The 16276-nt window shown below is 46.6% G+C and overlaps 1 protein-coding gene across 1 annotated transcript in view; it reads right to left on the bottom strand.

Annotated features, from left to right (window-relative positions):
• GNMT (glycine N-methyltransferase) overlaps positions 1–16276 on the bottom strand; it is a 500048-nt gene that overhangs the window by 224301 nt on the left and 259471 nt on the right. The gene's annotated exons all lie outside the window — the stretch shown is intronic.

The following is a 16276-nucleotide window of genomic DNA, read 5'->3' on the forward strand; positions in this document are numbered from 1 at the left end:
ACCACTCCCTAAGTTGCCATCTTCCTCTGAGTTGGTGCCCCTGTTTTTGCAACAGGTGGTTCGCTTGCACGGGATTCCTGAGAACATTGTATCTGACAGAGGAGTTCAGTTTGTGTCTAGATTTTGGAGGACTTTCTGTTCCAAGCTGGGAATTCAGTTGTCCTTCTCCTCTGCTTTTCACCCTCAGACCAATGGACAGACGGAGAGAACAAACCAGACCTTGGAGTCGTATTTGAGATGTTTTATTTCCGCTGATCAGGATGATTGGGTTTTATTTTTGCCCTTGGCCGAATTTGCTTTAAATAATAGAGCTAGTTCTGCCACTTTGATGTCACCTTTTTTTTGTAACTTTGGGTTTCATCCTCGATTTTCTTCAGGGCAGGTGGAGCCTTCTGCCTGTCCAGGTGTTGACACTGTGGTGGAGAGAATGCACCAGATCTGGGACCAAGTGGTGGATAAGTTATCTCTCTCCCAGGAAAAGGCCCAGCGGTTTTCCAACCGACATAGGACTATTGGTCCCCAGTTTAAGGTTGGTGATATGGTTTGGTTATCATCAAAAAATATCGCTATGAAGGTGGCTTCTCCTAAGTTTAAGCCTAGTTTTATTGGACCTTACAAGATTTTGGAGATTATTAATCCGGTCTCTTTTCGTTTGGCTCTTCCTGTCACATTTAAAATCCATAATGTGTTTCATAAGTCCTTGTTGAAGAGGTCTGTTGAACCAGTAGTTCCTGGGGTGGCACCTCCGGACCCTGTATTGGTTGAAGGTAACATGGAATATGAGGTAGAGAAGATACTGGATTCCCGTCTGGCTAGACGGAGACTCCAGTATTTGGTTAAGTGGAAGGGTTATGGTCAGGAGGATAATTCCAGGGTCTCTGCCTCTGATTTTCATGCCAAAAGATTGGTGCGTGCCTTTCATCGGGCTCACCCTGATCGCCCTGGTGGCGTGGATGAGGGTTCGGTGACCCCTCCTCAAGGGGGAGGTACTGTTGTGAGTTCATTTTCCCCTTCACCATTGAGGTCTGATGAACTCCCTCTTCTGGTGAAGGAAGGTAGTGAGGCTGATTACCAAGCACATGGGCAGGATGATGATGACTGGGTGACGGGAATTGCTGACTGGATATAAGGCAGCCGACGCCCTTCTACCTTGCTGGTGATCTCTCTGAGGGTTTCTAGGAGACCAGTCTGATTCCTGCTCCTCAAAAGCTAAGTTTTCTGCTCTGCTTTTTGCATTTGTGTTTTGTTTTTGTTTTGCCTTGTTTTTCTGGATTTCTGCCATTCCCTGCTGGGGTGAGCTGAATTCCTTTTTGCTCTGCCTTCAGAAAATACCTGAGTCTGATATAGTCTTTTTGAAGCCTAGCGTCTTCAGGGCTTTTTTCCCTATCAGCCTGTTGGCTCTTGTTTTGATAGGGTTTTGGCGGATTGCAGACAGCAGCTTTTCTATCCTGTCCTATTTAGTTAGCTTGGGTCCCATCATTTGCTCAGCCTATCTTTCTATCTGTGTGAGTGTTTTTTCATCTTGCTTCACCGTCATTATATGTTGGGGGCTGCCTATTGCTTTGGGGTCTGCTATGGGGCAGTTTAGATTTCCCTTCCTGTCTTTAGGCTATTTAGTTCTCCGGCTGTGATCGAGGGGTCTAGGGCACCGTAGGAACCCCCCACGGCTACTGCTAGTTGTTGTTGATAGGTTCAGGGGTCTGCAATCCGATAGCTGACAACTTCTCTGGTTTTCTGGACTTAGCTAGTATTTCTGTTTTTGCCTCCTACGGTGACTCATTCATAACACAGAAGGGTCTTATATTGCTGAATGAGTGACTGCGGCCACAGCATTGATAATTCCCTCACTGCAGTAGCCTAACCGATGGTTCACAACAAGCAGCCCGTCTGGCGACTAATTATCCTAGGTGCAGTTCCCTGACTGACCTGAGGGTAAGGGGGGTGCCAGAGAGCTGCGAGTTCCAAAGGGGAACTGAGAAAGTGGGATATACATAAATCCCCGCAGTTCGTAGAAGGTTATAGCAGTGGTGGGGCACCCAAAATACCCCCCTGCGGCAAACTGTTAGAGCGAGATTAGCTTGCTGGATATTTTTGTCACATGGTGCCAGTGGTGGCATAACTAAGATAAGCCCCCACTGTGCCTGTGATAGCCGTGTGCCGAAAGTGTGTCGCGTCCCTCCGTCCGCTGATACACCCGTGTCAGTGGTGGGATTGTGACATATTGGTGACACAGGATCCGCTGTCCATCACATTTTGGTGGCAGCAGGACCCCCGTTGGTCACACATTGGTGAACAGCGGTGGGCTGTTCATCACAGGCTATCACAGGCACAGTGGGGGCTTATCTTAGTTATCCCACCACTGGCACCATGTGACAAAAAATGCAGCAAGCTAACCTTGCTCTATCAATTTACCGCAGGATGCCCCACCACTGCTAACAAGCTTCCAAGAACTGCGGGGATTTATGTATATCCGAAGACACCAAGCATGCCGTACGCAGGACGCTCTGTTTGGGAGCAATCCATCTATCAGTTTCTGGAGGCCCTAGAACTATGCAAGAGGTACCGTAGCGAAGCCGGGTTCGCGCAGATCACGGCAATATGACTATTATATCTCTGCTTCGTATGGTTTCCGTGATATGACTTGTTTTAATACTTCCCATATAGATCCCAGCACATGTCTTAGAGAACAAAGACCCTATTTCCACTCAGCCTAATTAACATCTCTTGCAGGGGGAGGGGAGGGAAGAATTCCTCAGTGTGAGTTCAGATTTCACAGAGCTGAAAGCAGGGGGGCACTGGTGTGTGTGTGTGTAGGGAAAAGGGGGGGTTTTGCAGCTACACGGCAGGCTGCAATGTCCTGATAAGAAAAGAGAGACTTCTAGAAGTTTCTAGAAACATCTTCACAGTATATTACACACAGTATGACCCCTCCTGTATATATACACTGCACATTACCACTCCTCCTGTATATATACACTGCACAGTACCACTCCTCCTGTATATATACACTGCACAATACCACCCATCCTGTATATATACACTGCACAGTACCACTCCTCCTGTATATTTACACTGCACAGTACCACTCCTCCTGTATATATATATACACACTGCACAGTAGCACGCCTCCTGTATATTTACACTGCACAGTACCACTCCTGCTGTCCTGTATATATACACTGCACAGTACCACTCCTCCTGTATATATACACTCCACAGTACCACTCCTCCTGTATATACACTGCACAGTACCACTCCCGCCCTTTATATATACACTGCACAGTACCACCCCTCCTGTATATATACACTGCACAGTACCGCTCCTCCTGTATATATACACTGCACGTTACCACTCCTCCTGTATATATACACTGCACAGCACCACTCCTCCTGTATACATACACTGCACAGCACCATTCCTCCTGTATATACACTGCACAGTACCACTCCTGCTGTCATGTATATATACACTGCACAGTACCACTCCTCCTGTATATATACACTGCACAGTACCACCCCTCCTGTATATATACTGCACAGTACCACTCCTCCTGTATATATACACTGCACAGTACCACCCCTCCTGTATATACACTGCACAGTACCACTCTTGCTGTCCTGTATATATACATTGCACAGTTCCACTCCTGTCCTGTTGTTGGAGAGGCGACATTGGTCTTTGGTAGGGTTAATATTGGTGTTAATATTGGTTTATTATTTTCAGGAATACTATGGGAAAATAAAAAAATGCTATGTTTTTCGAACTATAAGACGCACTCTTTTCCTCCCAAAATGTGAAGGAAAATGGGGGGTGCATCTTATAGTCTGGATGTATTGGCTCTGGCTGTGGTGGGGGAGCGGCATCAGCGGAGCAGTGGGTCAAAGAGGCAGGAGCCGGTGGCTGTGGCTAACTCCTGTGCTGTTAAAGAGAAATGAATTTTCACTGCATTCCACCCCCATGGGCGTGTAGGGCAATGAATATTAATTTGTTTTTAGCATCCTGGTATGATTGGTCCCATCCTTATCCTGATATGATTGGTCCCATCCTTTCCTTATCTCGGTATGCATGGCACCATCAGAAAAGATTAAAAAAAAAAGCATTACACTTACCTTCCCAGTGCTTCCTTGCAGCATTCTTCTCCATTGCCAGCAGCTGCTTTATGCTTGTCAGCAGCTCATGGCAGGGATGTCATGCGCAGCTTGCAAGCTGAAGGGCAGCTGCTGGAATGCTCAGTGTTCTGCACGCAGGGACTGTTTGCGCGTAGAGCTCTGAGTATTCATTGCTCTTCAGTAGTGCGTAGTGTCAGCCAGAGCCTTCCTGCTGCGGTTGGTGGTCCCATGTGCCGATACTTGAGAAATGAGTATTCAGAATATTCATTTCTCAAGTATCTGCACACGTGACCACTGGCACCGGCAGGAAGGCTCCAGCTGAGACTGTGCACGCTACTGAAGAGCAATGAATGCTCTCTGTGAACAGTCCTGGCGTGCAGAGAGCACTGAGTATTCCGGCAGCTGCCCTTCAGCTTGAAAGCAGCGCATGACGTCCCTGCCATGCGCTGCTTATAAACATAAAGCAGCTGCTGGCAATGGAGCAGGATGCTGCGAGGGAGCTCTGGGAAGGTAAGTGTAATGTTTTTTTTTGTTTTTTTTTTAATCTTTTCTGATGGGGCAATGCATACCAGGATGGGTGATCATTCCTGCCAGGATAAGGATGAGGTGGACCATTCCTACCAGGATATGGATGAGGAGCCATTTATACTAGGACGAGATGGGGCCCTGCATACCAGTATAGGGATGAGAGCGATCATTCCTGCCAGGATAGGGATGAGGAGGCCATGCATACCAGGCCGGGGATGAGGAGGCCATGCATACCAGGCCGGAGCTGAGGAGGCATGCATACCATGATGGGGATGAGGAGGCATGCATACCATGATGGGGCGGAGGCATGCATATCATGATGGGGATGAGGAGGCATGCATACCATGATGGGGATGAGGAGCCATGCATAACAGGATAGGGATTAGGAGCTATGCATACCAGGATAGGCATGAGGGGCCATGTGTATTAGGATGGGGATGAGGGGACCATATTTACCAGGATAGGGATGAGGGAGCCAAGCCTACCAGGATAGGGATGAGGAGCCATGTGTATCATAATGGGGATGAGAGGGCCATATAGGGGATATTAAGTACAGAATTGACCACATTTTTTACTTCGTTTTTTATTCCCCCCTAATTTCCTCCTCTAAAACCTAGGTGTGTCTTATAGTCCGAAAAATACGGTGCACATATTGGAAAACCCATTTAAATGGATTATTATTTATTTATAAAGCACCATTGGTTCCATGGTGCTGTACATGAGAAGGGGTTACATACGAATTACAGATATCACTTACAGTAAACAAACTAACAATCACTCCGGCGGTGACGAGTCGTCTAGATCATCGTAGGAACGCTCCACTGCTACTGCTAGTTGTGTGGTTAAGATCAGGGATCTGCAATCTGCATAGTTACCAACCTCTCTGGTTTTCTGGGACTTAGCTTTTTGTTGTCCTCCTTGGTGACCCATTCATAACACACAGCATTGCAGAATCCCATAGGAATGCATGGGATGCTTATTTTTCGCGGCAAGATCGTGTGGTTAAAACCGCCGCCGAAACACGAAAAAAAGCCACGTGTGAACTCAGCCTTATAATTATAAGTGCATGTGCAAAGGTACAAACTTAACAAGGTATATGTGCAAAAACTTGCCATGTGTATCAGAAGTTAATCACATAGCCAGCAAAGTGGATTATATATAGGCTAAATGCTAACTGGTCTTAAATAAGAAAGGGGGCTAAAATCTGTCACATATAAAGCAGCATTTGCAAAGAGAACTTACATCAGGCCAGTGAATGTCAAATTACCCCAACGCACGTTTCGTGTCTCACTTCATTATTATTATTATTTATATAGCGCCATTGATTCCATGGTGCTGTACATGAGAAGGGGTTACATACAAATTACAGATATCACTTACAGTCAACAAACTTACAATGACATACTGATATAGAGGGAAGAGAGGACCCTGTCCTTTTGGGCTTACATGCTACAGGATGGTGGGGAAGGAGACAGTAGGTTGGGGGGTTGCAGCAGCTCCAGTAGTGGTGATGAGGCAGCAGGGATCATTGCAGGCTGTAGGCTTTCCTGAAGAGGTAGGTTTTCAGGTTCCGTCTGAAGGATCCGAGTGTGGATGATAGCCGGACGTGTTGGGGCAAAGAATTCCAGAGGATGGGGGCTATTCGGGAGAAGTCTTGGAGGCGGTTGGGTTAGGAGCGAATAAGTGTGGAGGAGAGGAGGTCTTTGGAGGATCGGCGATTACATGAGGAAAGGTATCGGGAGATTAGTTCAGAGATGTATGGAGGAGACAAGTTGTAGATGGCCTTGTAGGTCAGTATTAGTAATTTGAATTGGATATGCTGAGGGAATAGGAGCCAGTGAAGAGGTTTTCAGAGGGGAGAAGCAGAGGAGTAGCGAGGAGAGAGATAAATTAGTCGGGCGGCAGAGTTGAGGATGGACTGGAGAGGTGCAAGGGTGTTAGCAGGGAGGCCACAGAAAAGGATGTTGCAGTAGTCGAGGCGGGAGATGATGAGGGTTAGGGTTACATACGAATTACAGATATCATTTACAGTAAACAAACTAACAATCAAAGACTGATATAGAGGGAAGGACCCTGTCCTTTCGGGCTTACATGCTACAGAATGGTGGGGAAGGAGACAGTAGGTTGGGGGGTTGCAGCAGCTCCAGTGATTATAAGGCGGTAGCTCCAGTAGTGGTGAGGAGGCAGCAGGGATCATTGCAGGCTGTAGGCTTTCCTGAAGAGGTGGGTTTTCAGGTTCCGTCTGAAGGAACCGAGTATGGATGATAGCCAGACGTGTTGGGGCAGGGAATTCCAGAGGATGGGGGCTATTCGGGAGGAGTCTTGGAGGCGGTTGGGTGAGGAGCAAATAAGTGTGGATGAGAGGAGGTCTTTGGAGGACCGGAGATTACGTGAGGGAAGGTATCGGGAGATTAGTTCAGAGATGTATGGAGGAGACGAGTTGTAGATGGCCTTGTAGGTCAGTATTAGTAATTTGAATTGGATACGCTGAGGGAATAGGAGCCAGTGAAGAGGTTTTCAGAGGGGAGAAGCGGAGGAGTAGCGAGGAGAGAGATGAATTAGTTAGGCGGCAGAGTTGAGGATGGACTGGAGAGGTGCAAGGGTGTTAGCAGGGAGGCCACAGAAAGTGATGTTGCAGTAGTCGAGGCGGGAGATGATGAGGGCATGCACAAGTAGTTTAGTAGACTGAGGGATGAGGAAGGAACGGATTCTGGAAATATTTTTGAGCTGGAGGCGACAGGAGGTGGAGAGAGCTTGGATGTGCGGTTTGAAGGACAGGGCAGAGTCAAGGTGTAAATGGGTCTTCTGTGCTGTAATACCTCTTACGTTACCACCCCGTTTATCAGAAGGTCCACTCTGCTTTTCCTCACTTCTGGATGAAGGACGCTGGCTCGAAAGGCTTTGTAACATGGGAACATATAAAAGATTACTGCTTCTCCATGTATTTCCAGTGTGACAACATTTTACTCATCGGTCTCAGAATAAATATACATACAGAGGGCAGGACAATCAATATGTGTAGGGCCAGTAGATAACAGGCTCCAATTAAGACGCCAGTCGTACATTACAATAGCCGTGGGATTTACAAAGGTGGGGGGAGGTCAGAAGTGGGATATCTTGTTTACCTCTGCCCAGGGGGCCAGCCGGTCGGTTGCTGCATTAAGGGCATACATCTCACATAACAACTATCGTACATGCATCTCCTATTCGGGGTGCTGGGGGTTCTGTAACATGGCTCCCCCTTTTCAGCGACGCGATCGGCATACACAGTCTGATCCTTAACGGATCGGCTTGGGGATGACCGAAGTCTATGGGGTTGGTACAAGTTCCGTTTGTCGACTTATTCCATCGGCGTTACCATTTTGTTTGCCGGGTCTGTAATGGATGTTGAAGTCTAGAGGTTGTAGGGCTAAACTCCACCGCAGTAATCTGGCGTTGTCTCCAGAGACCCAATTAAGCCACACTAGGGGATTATGGTCCATCAGGAGGGAAAACTGTCATCCATACAAATATGTAAAAAGTCATTGCTTGCGTTGAGAAACATATGATGGTGTCTCCGCGGCTTGTGTTTTGCATGTTTTTACATATTTCCCATAAGGGATGGGGGCATTGCTCTAGAATCACTGCGTTGAGAAACATGTGATGGTGTCTCCGCAGTGTTGGATGTTTATCTCCATGAGTTCATTCATCCTCATTTTTCACATCCATACAAATATGGTCGTAACTTCTTGAGTGCCCATACTACTGCCAGCCACTCCTCGATAACCGCATAGCTTACTTCGCGGGGCAATAGTTTCCGACTCAGGTAAGCTACCGGGTGGTCTTGACCGTCCGGCCTGACTTGGCTCAGCACTGCCCCCAATCCAAGCATAGAAGCGTTTGTGTGAACAAGGAAACGTTTAGTTGGATCGGGTGCGGCCAATACCGGGGTATTTGTGAGGGCGTCCTTTAGCTGGCGGAAGGCTTCCTCACACTCGGGGGTCCAGGTTACCTGGCGGGGGATGTTCTTCTGGGTCAGATCAGTGAGGGGCTTGACTATGCTGCTGTAATTGGGGACAAATTTCCTATTATACCCTGCTGTCCCTAGAACCGCCATGACCTGGGTTTTAGTGCGTGGGGTGGGCCATTTGGCTATGGCCTCAATCTTGGCTGGTTCTGGTCGCTGTTTCCCACTTCCCACTCAATGTCCTAAATACTGAACCTCTGCTTTGCCCATGTGACAGTTGTTGGGGTTCAAGGTGATTCCAGCCTTGTGGATCCTGTCCAATACTGTCTCTAGGTGATTTAGATGCTCATCCCATGTCGCGCTGTAGATGGCGATGTCATCCAGGTAGGCACAAGCATAGTCCTGGAGACCATCCAGAAGTCGGACAGCCAGCCTCTGGAAGGTCGCAGGGACATTCTTCATCCCGAATGGCATAACTCGAAACTGAAATAAACCAAACGGAGTGACAAATGCAGACTTGGAAATAGCGTCAGGACAGGGGGATCTGCCAATAGCCTTTGCATAGATCGATGGTGGTCAAATACTTTGCCTCCCCAGCCAGTGTAACAACTCATCCACACGCGGCATGGGATACGCATCCGTCACCGTTTTCTCTTTTAGCTTGCGATAGTCTACACAAAACCGGGTAGTCCCATCCTTCTCGGGCACTAACACTACGGAGGATGCCCAGGGACTATCTGACTCTTCATGACCCCTAAACGCAACATCTCTTGTATCTCTTGTCGCATCCCTTCTCGTAAAGACTCAGGGACGTGGAAGGGGGGTTGTCTCAGGGGGGTCTGATCCTGGGTCTCAACCTTGTGTTGTGCCAGGTGGGTGTACCCCGGTCTCTCTGAAAACATCCTCTGTCGCTGCCTCAACAATGCCTCCGCCTGCTGTCTCTTCCCCAGAGGTTCAAAACCAGGGGAAGAGTCTTGAGATCATTTGCATATTCCCAGTGCCTTCTGGGATAAGTGAAGAGTCTCCGCGAGCTCAACGATCACTGGGTTTTGGCGGTTGCAGCTCAAAAGAGGAAATCGGAAAACCAGGGGAAGAGTCTTGAGGAGATCATTTGCATATTCCCAGTGCCTTCTGGGATAAGTGAAGAGTCTCCGCGAGCTCAACGATCACTGGGTTTTGGCGGTTGCAGCTCAAAAGAGGAAATCGGAAAACCAGGGGAAGAGTCTTGAGGAGATCATTTGCATATTCCCAGTGCCTTCTGGGATAAGTGAAGAGTCTCCGCGAGCTCAACGATCACTGGGTTTTGGCGGTTGCAGCTGAAAAGAGGAAATCGGAAATTTGGCTCATCTTTCATCGTTTTTAAGAAATCTCAAGATGGAAGAGGCCAGGAGCCATTTGGTGAGCTGCATTTCTTGCTACATGTTCACAGATTTACCAGTGGAAAAGCCAAACTTCACATGCCACAAATGCAAGCTTGTGTCCCTGTTGGAGGAAAAGTTGCAAAATCTCGAAGAGAGGTTAGCTACGTTGAAGATCATTAAGGAAGGTGAAGAGTTCTTGGACAGAGCAGAATTATCTCTTCATGTTACAGAAAGAGAAGAAATTCGAAGTGCACCTGAAGAAACAGAGGAATGGAGACATGTGACCCAGAGAAGCAGGAGGATCAGGAGGCAGTCAGCACCCATACTGCTCAGAAACCAGTACCAGGCTCTCACGCAGGAAAACGATGAAGAAATACATCAGGATAAGACTTTGCCAACAAACAGCAACCTTGTACGCCCTCAGAGTCCTCCTGGATGGAGAAAGAAAAATGTTGTGAAGAAGAAACGGAGAGTGGTGGTCATGGGGGATTCCCTGCTGAGAGGAACAGAGGCCGCTATCTGCAGACCGGATATAACTACAAGAGAAATGTGCTGTCTTCCAGGTGCAAAAATTAAAGATGTTTCTGACAGGATATCAGGACTCTTCAGACCTACAGATAACTACCCATTCCTGCTACTACATGTGGGGACAAATGACACCGCAAGAAACGACCTGGAAATCATCTGCAGAGACTTTGAAGACTTAGGCAAGAAAGTGAAAGAACTGGGAGCGCAGGTGGTCTTCTCTTCCATCCTCCCAATGGATGGCCATGGAACAAGGAGGTGGAATAAGATTCTGCAGGTGAACAACTGGCTACGTCGATGGTGCCGTCAGCAACGATTTGGATTTCTGGATCACGGAGTGAACTACTTATACGATGGACTACTTGCTAGAGATGGGGTGCACCTTACGAAGACTGGAAAGCATGTATTTGGAAGTCGCCTTGCTACACTTGTAAGGAGAGCTTTAAACTAGAACATGGGAAGGGAAGCAAAAGACCAGAAAAAGCCATACACCTGACAAATGCTATTGAGAACTCTGCTATTAGAAGTGGAAAGGAAGAACAAAGACGAAAGAATCTAATTAATAAAAATATTGGAGAAAGAGAAACCAATCACAAACTAAAATGTTTCTATACTAATGCACAAAGCATGGGCAACAAACAAGGAGAATTGGAACTACTAACACAGGAACAGAAATATGATGTAATTGGAATCACTGAAACTTGGTGGGACAATACACATGATTGGAATACAAGACTAGAAGGATACAACTTATTTGCAAGAAACAGACTTGATAAACGAGGAGGGGGTGTCGCATTGTATGTTCGAAACGCGTATATCTGCACAGAGATTGAAGCTTCAGAGACTGGGAGTTCTGTGGAAACTGTTTGGGTAAGAATACAAGGACAGAACAATGGAAAGGACACCATTGTAGGCATTTACTACAGGCCGCCTGTGCAAGCCGAATATATAGATGAACTCTTTATGCATCAGATGGCCAAGTTCTCCAAAAAATATGACATAGTTGTCATGGGAGATTTCAACTATCCAGACATTTGTTGGGAATCTCTCTCAGGCAAAACTAACAGGTCAAGGAAATTCTTATCCTCTCTTGCTGACAACTTTATCTTCCAAAAGGTAAGGGAGAAAACAAGGGGAACTGCTACCTTGGATCTAATCCTTATAAACAGGGAGGAAATGGTTGAGGAGGTAAAAGTGGCTGGGACCCTAGGAGGTAGCGACCATGCTATTTTAGAATTTTGGATTACTAGAGGTGGAAGACCTGTGAAGACTCAGACGTCAAGGTTAGATTTCAGAAAGGCAGATTTTAAGGGATTCAGAAAGAGAATTGGAGGGATCCAATGGCTGGATATCCTTAAAGACAAAAATGTCCAGGAAGGATGGGAAATCTTGAAAAATGAAATTCTCAAAGCACAGTTGTTAACAATTCCGAAAAGAGGGAAGAATAGGAAGCATTTAAGGAAACCAGGATGGATGAACACAGAACTTAAGCACATGCTAAAAAGGAAGAAAAAAATGTTTATAAAATGGAAAGAGGGAGGCATATCTAAAGAAGAATATAATGCTGTCTGCAGAACCTGCAGGGCACAAATCAGATTAGCTAAAGCTGAAAATGAACTGAGGCTTGCAAGAGATGTCAAAAGCAATAATAAAGGATTTTGGGGATATGTCAAAAGTAAAAGAAAAGTCAAAGATGCTATAGGATTTTTACAGGATGAAAATGATGAAATGGTAAGACAGGATGTTGAGAAGGCTGAACTTTTAAATTCCTATTTTGCATCTGTTTTCTCTCAGAAAGGAAATGCAACATCAACTGTTATTCACTGTCCTATTAAGGGAATAGAAGAATCCAGGATATCTATAAACAGAAAGATAGTGAGGAAACACTTAGCTAACCTAAATGAATTCAAGTCTCCAGATCCAGATGAATTACACCCCAGAGTACTGAAGGAGATAGCAGAAGAAATTTTTGAACCCCTCTCCATAATCTTTGAAAATTCTTGGAGAACAGGAGAAGTGCCAGAAGACTGGAGAAGAGCAAATGTTGTTCCTATCTTCAAAAAGGGGAAGAAGGTGGACCCAGGCAACTATAGGCCGGTGAGTCTGACTTCTATACCAGGAAAGATCTTTGAACAAATTATTAAACAACATGTATGTCAATACCTGGATAAGAATGAAGTGATTAAACAGAGTCAGCATGGGTTTCTAACTAATAAGTCATGTCAGACTAACTTAATTTCCTTCTATGACGGTATCACTGATTGGGTGGATCAAGGAAATGCTGTAGATATAGTATATCTTGACTTCAGCAAAGCATTTGACAAAGTCTCTCATACAATCCTTATTGAAAAAATGACTAAGTATGGAATGGACAAGGCAACTGTTAGGTGGATTCATAACTGGCTTAGTGATCGGACCCAAAGAGTGGTCGTAAATGGCTGCACATCCAGTTGGAAGAATGTCTCAAGTGGGGTACCACAGGGCTCTGTCCTGGGCCCTGTATTGTTCAACATCTTTATCAACGATTTAGATGAAGGAATTGAGGGTAAACTGATTAAATTTGCTGATGACACAAAGCTAGGAGGGATAGCTAATACTAGAGAAGAGAGAGAGAGGATTCAAAAAGATATAAATAAACTGGAGAAGTGGGCAGCAACTAACAGAATGGTTTTTAACAGGGAGAAATGCAAAGTACTACATCTGGGCAATAAAAATGAAAAAAGCATATATAGAATGGGAGGAATAGGGCTAAGTGACAGCACATGTGAAAAAGACTTGGGTATACTAATAGATCACAGACTGAATATGAGTCAACAGTGTGATGCAGCAGCAAAAAAGGCAAATGCAATTCTAGGATGTATTAACAGAAGCATACAGTCTAGATCACGTGAAGTCATTATTTCCCTCTACTCCTCTTTGGTCAGACCTCATCTGGAATATTGTGTCCAGTTTTGGGCACCACATTTTAAAAAAGACATCAACAAACTGGAGCAAGTTCAGAAAAGAGCGACCAGAATGGTGACCGGTCTGCAAACCCTGTCTTATGAGGAAAGGTTGCAGGATTTGGGAATGTTTAGTTTGCAAAAGAGAAGACTGAGAGGAGACTTAATAGCTGTCTACAAATATCTAAAGGGCTGTCACATTGTAGAAGGATCAACTTTATTCTCATTTGCACAAGGAAAGACTAGAAGCAATGGGATGAAACTGAATGGGAAGAGACACAGATTAGATATTAGAAAAAATTTTTTGACAGTTAGAGTGATCAATGAGTGGAACAGGCTGCCACGAGAAGTGGTGAGTTCTCCTTCAATGGAAGTCTTCAAACAGAGGCTGGACAGACATCTGACTGGGATGATTTAGCGAATCCTGCTTTGAGCAGGGGGTTGGACCAGATGGCCCAGGAGGTCCCTTCCAACTCTACGATTCTATGATTCTATGATTCATGGAACCTATGTATTATGATTCTCCCGGGGCCCTAGGTTTTCTCTCAAGTGTACCTGGTCCCATGTTTTAGACTGAGTCCTCTCCCCTAAGACATCAGGCAAGGGGAGTCCTGCTAAATCTTCTGCTTCGGGTGCACAAATGGCCACTACCTCTTCAGGACGCTCCCGGTAGGGCTTCAGCATATTCACGTGGAACATGCGGATAACCCTGTGGCCGTCACAATCGGCGACATTGTAGGTGGTGTCGGCTATTTTCCCCACTACCTGGTAGGGCCCCTGCCATGCAGCTTTGAACTTGTTCTGCCTAGTTGGTTCTAACACCAGGACCTTCTGTCCTATCTCCAAGGTGTGTTTTCTGGCCCTCTGATTGTACCAGACGCACTGGCGCCATGGGGCCGCCTGCATGTTCCCACATACATCCTGAGTCAGCTCCTGTAGGCGGTCCTGGAATTGCAGCACATAGGCACAATAGGTATCCCTTCTATGGTTTCCTCCCCTTCCCAGTGTTCTTGCACTAAATCTAGGGGTCCCCTTACCCGCCTCCCGTATAAGGCTAAGTTCACACGTAGCGGAACTCTTGCGGAAATTACAGCGAGAGTTCCGGAATTCCATTCCGCGGGAAAATCGCATTTTAAATACCCACGTAATTAGCTTGCAAAATGCTAGCGTTTTCCAAGCGATCTGTAGCATCGCTTAGAGAACTGATTGACAGGTTGGTCACACTCGTCAAACATAGTGTTTGACAAGTGTAACCAACTTTTTACTACTGAGACTGCCTATGCAGCATCAGTAGTAAAAGATAAAATGTAAAAAAATAATAAAAAAACATAAAAAATGGTGTTATTCTTACCTTCCGACGTCCCGCGCAGCCTTCCCACCTCTCTCCACTCTCCAGTTCCCAGTAATGCTTTGCGAAAAAGCCCGCGATGACGTACGTTCTCGCGGGATCGCGACGACTCACGGTAATTCGCGATGACGTCGCGCGAATGACCACGAGACTTCGCGATCCCGCGAGAACGGACGTCATCGCGGGCATTTTCGCAAAGGCTTACTGGGAAAGGGAGCGTGGAGAGAGGCGGGAATGCTGCGCGGGACGTCGGAAGGTGAGAATAACAATATTTTTTATTTTAAATTCTATTTTTTACAGGGATATGGTACCCAAAGCCCGGAGGACAGTCTCCTCTTCTCCGGACCGTGGGTACCATCCGCAATTGTTCTGCTTACTTTTCGCATGGTGTGCACAGCCACATGCACGAAGTAAGCAGAACAATGCATTCCTATGGGTGCAGGATCGCCGCGATTCCGCAAAATTAATGAGCATGCTGCGTTTTTTGCTGCAAAGCGATTCCGCCGCGGTAAAAACCGCAGCATTAGCAAAGCATTGCGGAATCCCATAGGAATGCATGGGATGCTTATTTTTCGCGTTTTCGCGGCAAAATCGTGCGGTTAAAACAGGCGCGGAAACGCGGAAAAAACGCCACATGTGAACTCAGCCTAACAGTTCGAATGGGGAGAACCACGTGGATTCTTGGGGCACCTCCCAATAGGCAAACAGGAGGTGTGGCAAGAATTTCTCCCAGTCCCTGTAGGTCCTGGTAAAAGTCCCAATGAGTTGTTTTAGTGTTCCGTTAAAACTTTCACACAACCCATTGGTTTGCGGGTGGTACGGAGCGCTTCTAATGGACTTTACGCCGCACAGCTTCCACAGTTGGTTGGTCACCTCTGCTGTAAACTGGGTATCCTGGTCCGAGATAACCTCCCGGGGAAATCCAACCCGTGAGAAAACCTGAAGCAGGGCAGCCGCCACCGTCTCTGCCTGTGTGTTAGGTAATGCAACCGCCTCTGGATACCGTGTGGCTTAATCTACCACTGTCAATATATACGTTTTCCCTGACGGACTGGGTTTGGCTAACGGCCCTATCAAATCGACCACTACTCGGCTAAATGGCTCCTCCACAATGGGGAGGGGGTGTAATTTGGCCTTGCAGCGATCTCCCCTCTTGCCAATGCGCTGGCAACTGTCACAGGTCTGGCAGTACTGACGAACATCATAGGTTACCCCCGGCCAAAAGAAGTTTTGTGTCAGACGATGCCTGGTGCGACTGACGCAGAGTTGCCCGGCTAAGGGTATGTCTTGAGAGATTTGCAGAAGCTCCTGCCTATACTTCTTGGGAACTACCAGCTGTCGTTTTATAGTGGGGCTCATCCCTGTGTGGCGCTGCTCTGTAACCCGGTAGAGGAGTCCCTGATGCCATACAAACTGTTCCCCTTGCAGTACTCCTCTCCCCTCCTGTGCCTTCCCACGATACCCCTATAATGAGGGATCCTCAAGTACCTCCCTTTTAAACTCAGCTGGGGTGGCC

Source organism: Dendrobates tinctorius, unplaced genomic scaffold (genome assembly GCF_039654945.1).
Source record: "Dendrobates tinctorius isolate UK_male_01 unplaced genomic scaffold, ASM3965494v1 ptg000264l, whole genome shotgun sequence".
In the NCBI taxonomy this organism is placed as follows: domain Eukaryota; kingdom Metazoa; phylum Chordata; class Amphibia; order Anura; family Dendrobatidae; genus Dendrobates; species Dendrobates tinctorius.